This window comes from Nerophis lumbriciformis, linkage group LG01 (genome assembly GCF_033978685.3).
Source record: "Nerophis lumbriciformis linkage group LG01, RoL_Nlum_v2.1, whole genome shotgun sequence".
Classification (NCBI taxonomy): domain Eukaryota; kingdom Metazoa; phylum Chordata; class Actinopteri; order Syngnathiformes; family Syngnathidae; genus Nerophis; species Nerophis lumbriciformis.
In genome coordinates this window covers 78134735-78150370 of record NC_084548.2, presented here as the reverse complement: position 1 = coordinate 78150370, position 15636 = coordinate 78134735, and the positions used below count along the sequence as shown (strand labels likewise).

Here is a 15636-nt window from a genome sequence, read left to right as displayed (position 1 = left end):
TATTCTGGGGGAGGATGACGCCCCTACAGGGGTTTGCTTCACAAACTGTTTAGGGTTGGGTTAGGGTTAGGGTTGGGGATTAGGATTAGGGTTAGGGTTAGGGTTGGGGTTGGGGTTAAGGTTGTGTTACAGTTAGGGTTAGGGTTAAGGTTAGGCTTAGTGTTAGGGTTAGGGTTAGGGTTAGATACAGTCTATAGGTCCCTAACATATATAGATATCTAATGTATTCATACATTGTTTATGTAGGATATACGCATGTATATATAACCTCATCATATTGTTTCTTTAACTTAAAAATAGCTGACCGGTTTTGTAGGGTTAGGGTTAGGGTTGGGGTTTAGGGTTAGGGTTAGGGTTGGGGTTGGGGTTACGGTTAGGGTTGGGGTTGGGGATAGGGTTAGGGTTAAGATTAGGGTTAGGATTAGGATTAGGGTTAGGGTTAGGCATAAAGAAAAAGAGTTGGTTAGGGTTTGGGCTAGAGTTATGGTTTAGGGTTAGGGTTGGGGTTAGGGTTTGGGTTTGGGCTAGGGTTGTGTTAGGGTTAGGGTTAGGATTAGGGTTAGGGTTAGGTTTAGGGTTAGGGTTAGGGTTAGATACAGTCTATCGGTCCCTAAAATATATAGATATCTAATATATTCATACATTGTTTATGTAGGATATACGCATGTATATATAACCTCATCATATTGTTTCTTCAACTTAAAAATAGCTGACCGGTTTTGTAGGGTTAGGGTTGGGGTTTAGGTTTAGGGTTAGGGTTAGGGTTAGATACAGTCTATCGGTCCCTAAGTTATATAGATATCTAATGTATTCATACATTGTTTATGTAGGATATATGCATGTATATATAATCTCATTATATTGTTTAGGGTTAGGTTTAGGGTTAGGTTTAGGGGTTAGGGTTGGGGTTAGGATTAGGGTTAGGATTAGGGTTAGGGTTAGGGTTAGAGTTAGGCATAAAAAAGAGTTGGTTAGGGTTAGGGCTAGGGTTGGTGTTTAGGATTAGGGTTAGGGTTAGGGTTAGGGTTAGGGCTGTGTTACGGTTAGGGTTGGGGTTGGGGTTAGGGTTAGGATTAGGGTTAGGGTTAGGGTTAGGGTTAGAATTAGATACAGTCTATCGGTCCCTAAGATATATAGATATCTAATGTATTCATACATTGTTTATGTAGGATATACGCATGTATATATAACCTCATCATATTGTTTCTTTAACTTAAAAATAGCTGACCGTTTTTTTAGGGTTGGGTTAGGGTTAGGGTTGGGGTTGGGGTTAAGGTTGTGTTACAGTTAGGGTTAGGGTTAAGGTTAGGCTTAGTGTTAGGGTTAGGGTTAGATACAGTCTATAGGTCCCTAAGATATATAGATTTCTAATGTATTCATACATTGTTTATGTAGGATATACGCATGTATATATAACCTCATCATATTGTTTAGGGTTAGGGTTAGGTTTAGGGGTTAGGGTTGGGGTTAGGATTAGGGTTAGGATTAGGATTAGGGTTAGGGTTAGGCATAAAAAAAGAGTTGGTTAGGGTTAGGACTAGGGTTGTGGTTTAGGATTAGGGTTAGGGTTAGGGTTAGGGCTAGGGTTGTGTTACGGTTAGGGTTGGGGTTGGGGTTAGGGTTAGGGTTAGAATTAGATACATTCTATCGGTCCCTAAAATATATAGGTATATAATGTATTCATACATTGTTTATGTAGGATATACGCCTGTATATATAACCTCATCATATTGTTTTGGGTTAGGGTTAGGGTTAGGGTTAGGGTTGGGGTTGGGGTTAGGGTTAGGGTAGGGTTAGGGCTAAGGGTTGTGTCAGGTTAGGGTTAGGGTTTGGGTTGGGGTTTGGGTTTGGGTTAGGATTAGGGTTAGGGTTGGGGGTTAGGGTTAGGGTTAGGGTTGGGTTAGGGTTAGGGTTAGGGTTAGGGTTAGGGGTTAGGGTTAGGGTTAGGGTTAGAGTTAGGGTTAGGGTTAGGGTTAGATACAGTCTATAGGTCCCTAAGATATATAGATATCTAATGTATTCATACATTGTTTATGTAGAATATACGCATGTTGTTATGGGTCACACTTCTGCTGCTTCTCCTGTTGCGTGCCCTGACGAGCGCACCGCGGGACACGCCCACGGGCGCCCTCTCTCCGCTGCAAGCGCGCTTCCGCGCGGCTGCAAACGCTTGGCAATCTACGCACCTGTCTGTGATGAGCGATCAGCCTTCATAAACCAGCGCAACCTGAGATCCGACGCCAGAACGTAGCTTCTCGTATCCAGTACAGTAAGCCCACACGTCTCTCGCTCACTTACATGTGCATTCTCTCTCCCTGTGCTTCCTCCCCGTCGTTCTCATCGTCTCTTGTGTTGTGTCGTTCTACAGCTCCCCGTCATCCTTCCTCGTCGTCAAGCTGTGTGTCTTGTCACATTGGACCTCCCTGTGGATCCCCCCTTGCCTTCCTGGATTTCGACCTCACGCCTGCCCACTTACTACGACGCCGCGCTCCTGTCCTCGACCACCCGCCTGTCCTCCAACACTCGAGCCTGCTTTGCCCTTATTTGGACTTCCGCCTGGATCAACACGCACTCTCAACATCCTCTGGCAACCATACTCAGATAAGTTCCACATTTAGTCACACTTCATCTCTTTGGTTTAATTACACATCTCATTCACACACCAAGCTGTCAATAAACACGCTGACAGCTAAACGACGTCATCGTCTCCCTGTCGTCTTCTTCTCTTGAAATCACGTCACACATGTATATATAACCTCATCATATTGTTTAGGGTTAGGTTTAGGGTTAGGTTTAGGGGTTAGGGTTGGGGTTAGGATTAGGGTTAGGGTTAGGATTAGGGTTAGGGTTAGGGTTAGGCATAAAAAAAGAGTTGGTTAGGGTAAGGACTAGGGTTGGGGTTTAGGATTAGGGTTAGGGTTAGGGTTAGGGTTAGATACAGTCTATCGGTCCCTAAGATATATAGATTTCTAATGTATTCATACATTGTTTATGTAGGATATACGCATGTATATATAACCTCATCATATTGTTTAGGGTTAGGGTTAGGGTTAGGGTTAGGTTTAGGGGTTAGGGTTGGGTTTAGGATTAGGGTTAGGATTAGGATTAGGGTTAGGGTTAGGCATAAAAAAAGAGTTGGTTAGGGTTAGGACTAGGGTTGGGGTTTAGGATTAGGGTTAGGGTTAGGGTTAGGGCTAGGGTTGTGTTACGGTTAGGGTTGGGGTTGGGGTTAGGGTTAGGGTTAGAATTAGATATATTCTATCGGTCCCTAAAATATATAGGTATATAATGTATTCATACATTGTTTATGTAGGATATACGCATGTATATATAACCTCATCATATTGTTTTGGGTTAGGTTTAGGGTTGGGGTTAGGGTTAGGGTTAGGGCTAAGGGTTGTGTCAGGTTAGGGTTAGGGTTTGGGTTGGGGTTTGGGTTAGGATTAGGGTTAGGGTTGGGGGTTAGGGTTAGGGTTAGGCTTAGGGTTAGGGTTGGGTTAGGGTTAGGGTTAGGGTTGTGTTACAGTTAGGGTTAGAGTTAAGGTTAGGCTTAGGGTTAGGGGTTAGGGTTAGGGTTAGGGTTAGATACAGTCTATAGGTCCCTAAGATATATAGATATCTAATGTATTCATACATTGTTTATGTAGGATATACGCATGTATATATAACCTCATCATATTGTTTCTTTAACTTAAAAATAGCTGACCGTTTTTTTAGGGTTAGGGTTAGGGTTGGGGTTTAGGATTAGGGTTAGGGATAGGGTTGGGGTTGGGGTTAGGGTTAGGATTAGGGTTAGGGTTGGGGTTGGGGATAGGGTTAGGATTAGGGTTAGGGTTAGGCATAAAGAAAAGAGTTGGTTAGGGTTTGGGCTAGGGTTGGGGTTTAGGGTTAGGGTTGGGGTTAGGGTTTGGGTTAGGGCTAGGGTTGTGTTAGGGTTAGGATTAGGGTTAGGGTTAGGGTTAGATACAGTCTATCGTTCCCTAATATATATAGATTTCTAATGCATTTATACTTTGTTTATGTAGGATATACGCATGTATATATAACCTCATCATATTGTTTCGGGTTAGGGTTAGGGTTAGGTTTAGGGGTTAGGGTTGGGGTTGGGGTTAAGATTAGGGTTAGGATTAGGATTAGAGTTAGGGTTAGGCATAAAAAAAGAGTTGGTTAGGGCTCGGGTTGGGGTTTAGGATTGGGGTTAGGGTTAGAGTTAGGGTTAGGGTTAGGGTTAGGGCTAGGGTTGTGTTACAGTTAGGGTTGGGGTTGGGGTTAGGGTTAGGATTAGGGTTAGGGTTAGGGTTAGAACTAGATACAGTCTATTGGTCCCTAAGATATTTAGACATATAATGTATTCATACATTGTTTATGTAGGATATACGCATGTATATATATAGGGTTAGGGTTAGGGTTAGGGTTAGGGGTTAGGGTTAGGGTTGGGGTTTGGGTTGGGGTTTGGGTTAGGGTTAGGGTTAGGGTTAGATACAGTCTATCGTTCCCTAATATATATAGATTTCTAATGTATTTATACTTTGTTTAAGTAGGATATACGCATGTATATATAACCTCATCATATTGTTTCGGGTTAGGGTTAGGGTTAGGTTTAGGGGTTAGGGTTGGGGTTGGGGTTAAGATTAGGGTTAGGATTAGGATTAGAGTTAGGGTTAGGCATAAAAAAAGAGTTGGTTAGGGCTCGGGTTGGGGTTTAGGATTGGGGTTAGGGTTAGAGTTAGGGTTAGGGTTAGGGTTAGGGCTAGGGTTGTGTTACAGTTAGGGTTGGGGTTGGGGTTAGGGTTAGGATTAGGGTTAGGGTTAGGGTTAGAATTAGATACAGTCTATCGGTCCCTAAGATATTTAGATATATAATGTATTCATACATTGTTTATGTAGGATATACGCATGTATATATATAGGGTTAGGGTTAGGGTTAGGGTTAGGGGTTAGGGTTGGGGTTGGGGTTGGGGTTGGGGTTGGGGTTTGGGTTAGGATTAGGGTTAGGGTTAGGCATAAAGAAAAAGAGTTGGTTAGGGTTAGGACTAGGGTTGGGGTTTAGGATTAGGGTTAGGGTTAGGGTTAGGGCTAGGGTTGTGTCAGGTTAGGGTTAGGGTTTGGGTTGGGGTTGGGGTTTGGGTTAGGGTTAGGGTTAGGGTTAGATACAGTCTATCGGTCCTAAGATGTATAGCTATCTAATGCATTCAATCAATCAATCAATCAATGTTTATTTATATAGCCCTAAATCACAAGTGTCTCAAAGGGCTGCACAAGCCACAACGACATCCTCGGTACAAATCCCACATAATTCATACAATGTTTATGTAGGGTTAGGGTTAGGGTTAGGGTTAGATACAGTCTACCGGTCCCTAAGATATATACAGGTAAAAGCCAGTAAATTAGAATATTTTGAAAAACTTGATTTATTTCAGTAATTGCATTCAAAAGGTGTAACTTGTACATTATATTTATTCATTGCACACAGACTGATGCATTCAAATGTTTATTTCATTTCATTTTGATGATTTGAAGTGGCAACAAATGAAAATCCAAAATTCCGTGTGTCACAAAATTAGAATATTACTTAAGGCTAATACAAAAAAGGGATTTTTAGAAATCCCAGGAAACAGAGTGGACCGACACCAGCAGATGACATGGCACCCCAAACCATCACCCAACCATGCAAATTTTGCATTTCCTTTGGAAATCGAGGTCCCAGAGTCTGGAGGAAGACAGGAGAGGCACAGGATCCACGTTGCCTGAAGTCTAGTGTAAAGTTTCCACCATCAGTGATGGTTTGGGGTGCCATGTCATCTGCTGGTGTCGGTCCACTCTGTTTCCTGAGATCCAGGGTCAACGCAGCCGTCTACCAGCAAGTTTTAGAGCACTTCATGCTTCCTGCTGCTGACCTGCTCTATGGAGATGGAGATTTCAAGTTCCAACAGGACTTGGCGCCTGCACACAGCGCAAAATCTACCCGTGCCTGGTTTACGGACCATGGTATTTCTGTTCTAAATTGGCCCGCCAACTCCCCTGACCTTAGCCCCATAGAAAATCTGTGGGGTATTGTGAAAAGGAAGATGCAGAATGCCAGACCCAAAAACGCAGAAGAGTTGAAGGCCACTATCAGAGCAACCTGGGCTCTCATAATACCTGAGCAGTGCCAGAAACTCATCGACTCCATGCCACGCCGCATTAACGCAGTAATTGAGGCAAAAGGAGCTCCAACCAAGTATTGAGTATTGTACATGCTCATATTTTTCATTTTCATACTTTTCAGTTGGCCAACATTTCTAAAAATCCCTTTTTTGTATTAGCCTTAAGTAATATTCTAATTTTGTGACACACGGAATTTTGGATTTTCATTTGTTGCCACTTCAAATCATCAAAATTAAATGAAATAAACATTTGAATGCATCAGTCTGTGTGCAATGAATAAATATAATGTACAAGTTACACCTTTTGAATGCAATTACTGAAATAAATCAAGTTTTTCAAAATATTCTAATTTACTGGCTTTTACCTGTATATATATATATATATATATATATATATATATATATATATATATATATATATATATATATATATATATATATATATATATATATATATATGGTATGTTGGAGTGAATAATGTTTTATTTCTATTAGTTTGACTAATATATATATATATATATATATACATATATATATATATATATATATATATATATATATATATATATATATATATATATATATATATATACATACATATATATATATATATGGGCAGCACGGTGGCAGAGGGGTTAGCGCATCTGCCTCACAATACGAAGGTCCTGAGTAGTCTTGGGTTCAATCCCGGGCTCGGGACCTTTCTGTGTGGAGTTTGCATGTCCTCCCCGTGACTGCGTGGGTTCCCTCCGGGTACTCCGGCTTCCTCCCACCTCCAAAGACATGCACCTGGGGATAGGCCCCTCCCACCTCCAAAGACATGCACCTGGGGATAGGCCCCTCCCACCTCCAAAGACATGCACCTGGGGATAGGCCCCTCCCACCTCCAAAGACATGCACCTGGGGATAGGCCCCTCCCACCTCCAAAGACATGCACCTGGAGATAGACTCCTCCCACCTCCAAAGACATGCACCTGGGGATAAGTTGATTGACAACACTAAATGGTCCCTGTGATGAGGTGGCGACTTGTCCAGGGTGTACCCCGCCTCCCGCCCGAATGCAGCTGAGATAGGTTTCAGGTCCCTGTAAGGGACAAGCGGTAGAAAATGGATGGATGGATGGATTTCACCTCTTTTATCCCACTTTTGAATGTTTATTTTTAGTACTATTTAGAGAGAGAGTGTCGTTAAAAGTTATCTGAGGTTTCTTTGATGAGAACATAACTAGAGAAGGGAGGGGCTCTCCTCAAAGAGACATAAATCCCCCCCAAAAGAAATGAGGGGGGGGATAAAGATGACGTAGATGATGGCCTACGTGATCACGTGACGCGGAAGTAGACTGCGGCGTCTTTTGTTCCCATCAATCAAAGCGGACTTGGACGGAGAGAATCAGGAAGTGAGTGTTTTATTTCTTTTATTTACTCTTGTCTAATGTGACAAGTTACATTTTGTGGAGTCTCCACGCTCCTGCGCGCTCTTACACGACACAACTGTGACGTCCTGGGAATGTTTGTAAAGTTTGTGCGTTCGCCGCATTGTTTATTCAGCGCTAGCTCGACGAGGCGACGTTAGCTTCCTTATCCTGTGCAATTTTCACCTCATAAAAGAGGACAAAGACTATTTAATTGTCTTTCTAAACTTTAAAGCGAGCGTCTTTTATGTGGCGGCTCGTCGTGGGGAAGTGAGGGAATTGGCGGCTGTGTTAGCTTGTTAGCTGCGAGCGAACAAAGAGTCCGTCAAGCTAGCGGCGACACGCTGGAAGCTTTGTTACATTTCATGACTTTTACTCTTTCAATGTTCATTATTCTGCTCTTTCATCGTCTTCATTCTGCTCTTTCAGCTCCGTCAAAACGTCATTGTCCATGAAAGAGACGAGGACGAAGTCAACTTTAGTTGAAGTAAAAGTTCCAACTCTAATGGACACTTTTTTTTTACTAATCTGCATTTTTAATAATCTGCATTTGAGCTTTCACCAGATGTTTTCTTACATTGCCTAAATCATGAACTCTTTCATCAAATTCATCACATTGCCTAAATCAGTCTTTTTCAACCACTGTGCCGCGGCACACTAGCATACCTGCCAACTACTCCGGTTTTCCCGTAATTAGTACGGTTTTCATCAACCTATTCCGGGTTACGGTTGCAGTGATAAAAGATACGGTTTTTCATTAATTAAATTAAATATTTAAAAAAAAGTTTTATTCACGAAATCGCGTAACAACAATCAAATCAAATCAACTTTATTTATAGAGCACATTTAAAATTTATCACAGGGGTAGCCAAAGTGCTGTACAATGAGCAGGTTAAAAGATAAAACGAGTACCGAGCAAACACAACACAACACAAACAGAACACGATAAAAAATAAATAATTAAAATAGAATTAATAAAAACATAAAAACAGGATCACAGCAGGTGTATTATGGGGCGCCATTGCAGGATGGATATCACTCAGTGTTAAAAGCCATGGAATAAAAGTATGTTTTTAAGAGAGATTTAAAAACAGGAAGAGAGGAGGCTTGTCTAACACTCAGGGGTAGGTCGTTCCAGAGCTTGGGAGCAGCAACGGCGAAAGCTCTGTCACCTCTAAGCTTCAGCCTTGTGTCAGGGACCGTCAACAGCAGCTGATCGGCTGATCTTAAGGATCGGGTGGGGCAGTAAGGCTGAAGGAGGTCGGAGAGATAGGTTGGCGCGAGGTTGTTTAGACATTTAAAAACAAATAAAAGGAGTTTAAAATTGATTCGGTAACGCACAGGGAGCCAGTGAAGGAACGCTAAAATAGGGGTGATGTGCTCACGTCTGCGGGTCTGTGTTAGCAGACGAGCAGCAGAGTTCTGCACGAGCTGCAGGCGGGCGAGGGAGGCCTGGCTAATGCCTACATACAGGGCATTACAGTAATCAAGACGAGTCGAGATAAAAGCGTGGATTAATTTCTCAAGATCATGTCTTGATAGAAGCGGTTTCACTTTCGCTATTTGGCGTAATTGATAAAACCTTTTTGAACGACGCTGCTGATTTGTTTTTCGAATTTAAAATCTGAGTCAACACTTTACCCCCAGGTTTGTGACAGAGTGGCTGAGATACGGGGTCAGAGTGCCGAGGTCAACGTTGGGGGAGGGAGAGCGACTTGGACCGAACAACATAACTTCTGTTTTATCTTCATTTAGGCTCAGGAAGTTAGCTGAAAGCCAGACTTTGATGTCGTGCAGGCAGTCAATAAGACGTTGAACCGTGTTATTTTGTGCCATGGGAAAATAAATCTGGCAATCATCGGCATAAAAATGAAATGCAATACTGTACTTCCTAAAAATAGAACCAAGGGGGAGAAGGTAAAGCGCAAATAAAATTGGGGCAAGGATTGAGCCCTGGGGGACCCCATGTGGTAAAGGAGCTGTGGACGACATAAAACTGTCTACTTTTACACAAAAACTCCTGTCGGTTAGGTACGACCGGAACCAGTTGAGGGCGGCGCCCTTAATGCCCACACAGTTCTCAAGACGAGTGATTGACAATGACAATCGACACTGCTTCCCGTAACTTCCTATCGAGCCATTCCGAATGCCATGCGCGAGGCTATTTATAGCACCGCTGCCAAGCACGAGGCCATTGTTTCCAAACGAGTGAACGATCATGGAATCTGCCGGAGAAAAATCGCAAACGAGTCTTAAACCGAAAAGAAAACTGCAGTCATTCCGTGAAGAATATTCAAAAGCCTATCCGGGAATAATTATCCCTTCCAAAAAGGGTGAAAACTACACGAATTGCACCTTGTGCAGACAAGATTTTTCGATCGGACACGGAGGAATTAGCGATGTAAAAGACCACGTTGGGACAAAAAAACACAAGTCTAATGCCGTTGCTAGCGATACAAGTGGAAAACTTTCAACGTTTTTCGTCGCCCAAACAGATTCTTTGGATGTGATAAATGCCGAAGTTTTATTTACGTAGGCAATAATTGAGCATGGACTTCCAATCGCACTGGCTGATCACATGGGACAGTTATTTCGGAAAATGTTTCCCGACTCGAAAATCGCCAAAAAATGTGGATGTGGTCGAACCAAAACGTCAAACATTATTCAGTGTCTTGGAACAGAATCCTCAAAAAGTATCGCCAATGTCATGAAGACGGAACCATTTAGCATGTCGACTGACGGCAGTACCGATTGTGACGATGTAAAACTGTACCCCATTTGTGTTCGATATTTCGATGACGACATTGGTTTTAGCAACATTTTAACCTGTCTGAATGCTAATACCGTATTTTCCGCACCATAAGGCGCCCTGGGTTAAAAGCCGCGCCTTCAATGAACGGCATATTTCAAAACTTTGTCCACCTATAAGCTGCCCCGTGTTGTAAGCCGCATCTAACTGCGCTAAAGGAATGTCAAAAAAACAGTCAGATAGGTCAGTCAAACTTTAATAATATATTAAAAAACAGCGTTCTAACAACTCTGTTCACTCCCAAAATGTACGCAAATGTGCAATCACAAACATACGTATATCAACATGGACAGAGCTGCGTGAAAAAAGCCACCCGGCCTCTTCGCGTAAACTTAAACTTACCTTAACCACTCGCTCATCTTTTCTTCATCCATCCCTTCGAGTTAGCTTTTATGATGACGCCGGCTGGAAAGGTCTCTTTTGGCAAGGTCTTCCTTTTGAATATCACCATGGGTGGAAGTTTCTGGCCATTAGCATGGCAAGCTAGAACCACAGTGAAGGATGACTTCTCATTCCCTGTGGTGCGAATATTCACCGTACGTGCTCCCGTTGTATCCACAGTGTGGTTCACAGGAATATCAGTTGCTGTGAAATACGGTAGTAATCCGTGTGCGGATGGAGAGGTTGCGTCTTTTCATGAACCGGATCCTTGTCGCTTAGTAGGAGCCATTTTGTGGTCTTTACAGATGTAAACACACAAAGGAAATGAAACGTACGGTGATATCCGCGCGCTTTTTCTTCTTCTACGCGGGCGGGTGGTTGCTTACAGTAGAAGAAGAAGCGCTTCCTGTTCTATGGGGGCGGGTGCTTACCTTGGCGGTTGCTTGCGTAGAAGAAGAAGCGCTTCCTGTTCTACCGGGAAAAAAGATGGCGGCTGTTTACCGAAGTTGCGAGACCGAAACTTTATGAAAATGAATCTTAATATTTATCCATATATAAAGCGCACCGGGTTAAAAGGCGCACTGTCAGCTTTTGAGTAAATTTGTGGTTTTTAGGTGCGGCTAATAGTGCGGAAAATACGGTAATCATTTTGCGTCGGCCTGAACCCCCCACCAGGACTTTGTCCTGGACCTACCGGGGCCTGTGGCCCCTGAACCCTGGCTACTAGGTTTTTCTGATTTCAAAAGTTGGCAGGTATGCACTAGTGAGATACAGTCTGGTGTGCCGTGGGAGATGATCTACTTTCACCTATTTGGGTTCAAAATATTTTTTGCAAAGCAGTAATTATAGTCTGCAAATGATGTGTTGTTGTTGAGTGTCTGTGCTGTCTAGGGCTCGGCAGAGTAACCGTGTAATACTCTTCCATATCAGGAGGTGGCAGCAGGTAGCTAATTGCTTTGTAGATGTGGGAAACAGCGGGAGGCAGTGTGAAGGTAAAAAGGTATCTAATGTTTAAACCCAAAATAAACAAAAGATGAGTGCCCCTAAGAAAAGGCATTGAAGCTTAGAGAAGGCTATGCAGGATGAAACAAAAACTGAACTGGCTACAAAGTAAACAAAAACAGAATGCTGGACGACAGCAAAGACTTACTGTGGAGCAAAGACGGCGTCCACAAAGTACATCTGAACATGACATGACAATCAACAATGTCCCCACAAAGAAGGATAAAAACAACTGAAATATTCTTGGTTGCTAAAACAAAGTAGATGTGGGAAGACATGAAACTGCTACAGGAAAATACCAAAAAAAAGAGAAAAAGCCACCAAAATAGGAGCGCAAGACAAGAAGTAAAACACCACACACAGGAAAACAGCAAAAAAGTTCAAATAAGTCAGGGTGTGATGTGACAGGTGGTGACAGTACACCTACTTTGAGACAAGAGCTATATTGATACAGTACATCTACTTTGAGACAAGACCTATATTGATACAGTACATCTACTTTGAGACAAGACCTATATTGATACAGTACATTTACTTTGAGACAAGACCTATATTGATACAGTACATCTTTGAGACAAGACCTATATTGATACAGTGCATCTACTTTGAGACAAGACCTATATTGATACAGTAAATCTACTTTGAGATAAGACCTATATTGATACAGTACATCTACTTTGAGACAAGACCTATAATGATACAGTACATCTACTTTGAGACAAGACCTATATTGATACAGTACATCTACTTTGAGACAAGACCTATATTGATACAGTACATCTACTTTGAGATAAGACCTATATTGATACAGTACATCTACTTTGAGACAAGACCGATATTGATACAGTACATCTACTTTGAGACAAGACCGATATTGATACAGTACTTCTACTTTGAGATAAGACCTATATTGATACAGTACACCTACTTTGAGACAAGACCTATATTGATACTGTACATCTACTTTGAGACAAGACCTATATTGATACAGTACATCTACTTTGAGACAAGACTTATATTGATACAGTACATCTACTTTGAGACAAGACCTATATTGATACAGTACACCTACTTTGAGACAAGAGCTATATTGATACAGTACATCTACTTTGAGACAAGACCTATATTGATACAGTACATCTACTTTGAGACAAGACCTATATTGATACAGTACATCTACTTTGAGACAAGACCTATATTGATACAGTACACCTACTTTGAGACAAGAGCTATATTGATACAATACATCTACTTTGAGACAAGACCTATATTGATACAGTACATCTACTTTGAGACAAGACCTATATTGATACAGTACACCTACTTTGAGACAAGACCTATATTGATACAGTACACCTACTTTGAGACAAGACCTATATTGATACAGTACACCTACTTTGAGACAAGACCTATATTGATACAGTACACCTACTTTGAGACAAGAGCTATATTGATACAGTACATCTACTTTGAGACAAGACCTATATTGATACAGTACACCTACTTTGAGACAAGAGCTATATTGATACAGTACATCTACTTTGAGACAAGACCTATATTGATACAGTAAATCTACTTTGAGACAAGACCTATATTGATACAGTACATCTACTTTGAGACAAGACCTATATTGATACAGTACACCTACTTTGAGACAAGACCTATATTGATACAGTACTTCTACTTTGAAACAAGACCTATATTGATACAGTACATCTACTTTGAGACAAGACCTATATTGATGCATGCTTGGTTATGCTTTAAAGTCATATCCAACAATTGCGACAACGACTTTTTACTGTCAACCGAGTTACGTTTTTTAATGATTTCTGCTGGTGGTGTGCCTCCGCATTTTTTCAACGCAAAAAATGTGCCTTGGCTGAAAAAAGGTTGAAAAACACCGGCCTTAATCATGGGCTCTTTCATCAAAGTAGCCAATACGCCAGGGCAAGGAAAGTTTAAAGCAAACTTTCAGCAACATTTAGTGTCAATTTAAGTGAAATGTTCACACTTCCAATGAAGAGTCAAAACTATATCGACATTAAAGGATGTAACGATATCAACATGTCACGGTACGATACTGTCACGGTATTAAGGCCACGGCACCATAATATTGTGGATTACTAGTAAAAATGCCATTGTGTTGAAAATGAAGTGGCAGAAATGTTTCGGATAAACACACTAAATAAGTGTTTGAATCATATTTATAACTACTAACATGTATTTAAGTGCAGCTACTTCCACTGTTACAAGCCAATATTTATATATTTAAAAAAAGGTAGAGTTGCAATGTTTCCCACAGGACAGGCATCTATTTGTGGTGGTGTGGTTGGGGGGTGGCGGAAGCGGCGGCAGCGGCGATGACCAAGAAGAACGCGGAGTTGGAATATAATTACAACATTTTATGTACATATTTATATACAGATTTGAACAATTAGTGATTCACTGAAATATATTTATTAATTGTGGTTCTTACAAAAAAATATATCTTATAAAATATAAAAGCTAAAATGTCTCTTAAAGCTCTGCCCCTTTAATTAGTGAATACTAAATAATTTAACTTTAGCCTACTACTACAACCATATTATTTACCAGCAACATAAAGTGAAACAGAGGCAGAGGTGTCCTGCCACAGTCAGTCAACAACCTCCTCCTCCTCCTGCTGCTGCTGAACAGGTCGCACCTGTGGTCCGGACTGTAGTCCTACCTCCTCTCCAAGTCGAGCCCTTTTCGGCCGTTGAAAATATTTTTCTATACTCATCTGTGTGAAGGAGTGAACATCCAACATTAGAATTTATTACTAACGAGCAGAAGCGCTCTATGTACAGTGCCGTCTAACCTTAAGCGGCAGCAGCTCAACACATGCAGGGTTCAACGTTAAGGTTTTTTTTTACTTGCCCGACTTCTCAAATCTACTTGCCCCAATATTTTTACTTGTCCTGCCTAGGTGTAGTGCTCATGGCTTATATCTTACTAAAATTCTTCCCGTTGACTATTTACAACACTACACAGTATTTATTATTATTATTATTATCTATAATGACATTTAAATGGCATTGCATACATGTAAAATTAAATGCTATTTCACATTATTTGACCAGTAGCAGTTACACCCATCTGAACAGGTCAGCCACCTGTTTAAAGCCCGATCACAGTTGAAATCTTGAAATGAAGGGCCTTTAATGGCCAAAACATTAACCTGGACAACATTTTAACAGCTGGTTGGCTCAGATTTTATTCTTTTCATTGCATTCACATGCTGCAGTGGACAATTTAGCTTCAGTCCATGTGTGTTTATTGACAACAGGGTTATAACCTGGACACGTTAGCTCGTCGGCATGAAAACAGGTGACTGTTACTACATGCGTCTGCCCCAGACCCGAGTCAAACAGCAGCGGTGTTAATGAAGCAGCTTCAGGCTGCTCACCGTCAGTGAAACGCTCGGTGAAATCGCGGATTAACGTTAAATATATGACGAGCCGCGAGCGATGCAGCTATAACCTATCTACCATAACCTATATTACCCTCGTATTTTGATCCCGTCTGTCCCTCTTCTTCTTCTTCTTCTTCTTCTTCTGCTTGCCCACCAGGTGAATTAAGTGCTATTGGCGGAGTTACAATGCATAGTAGGCTACCGCCACCTACTGCACCGGAGTTGTAACTACAAGCAACATTCACAGACAGTCCCATTGCTTTTATGAGCGGTCGAGCGAGTCAAAAGCCGAAAAATCCATTTGTGGCGGACGTAATTCTTTCGTGGCGGGCCGCCACAAATAAATGAATGGGTGGGAAACACTGAGTTGAGTGTCTGTAAAAGGACAATGTAAACATCCGGTGTCAAAAGTGGAAAACAATGTTAAAGTTGTACTTTCTAAATAGCAGCGTCC

General features: G+C 41.6%; 1 protein-coding gene across 2 annotated transcripts in view; it reads left to right on the top strand.

The window, feature by feature from the left end:
• The first annotated feature begins 7242 nt into the window (after nucleotides 1-7242).
• rcc2 (regulator of chromosome condensation 2) overlaps nucleotides 7243-15636 on the top strand; it is a 29771-nt gene continuing 21377 nt past the window's right edge. Inside the window, exons 1-2 of one of the 2 annotated variants that reach the window (XM_061973338.2) lie at nucleotides 7243-7542; nucleotides 7987-8044. The gene's annotated coding sequence lies outside the window, so the exon portion shown is untranslated. The remainder of the gene's footprint in view (nucleotides 7543-7986; nucleotides 8045-15636) is intronic. The other variant, XM_061973331.2, reaches the window with a different exon arrangement.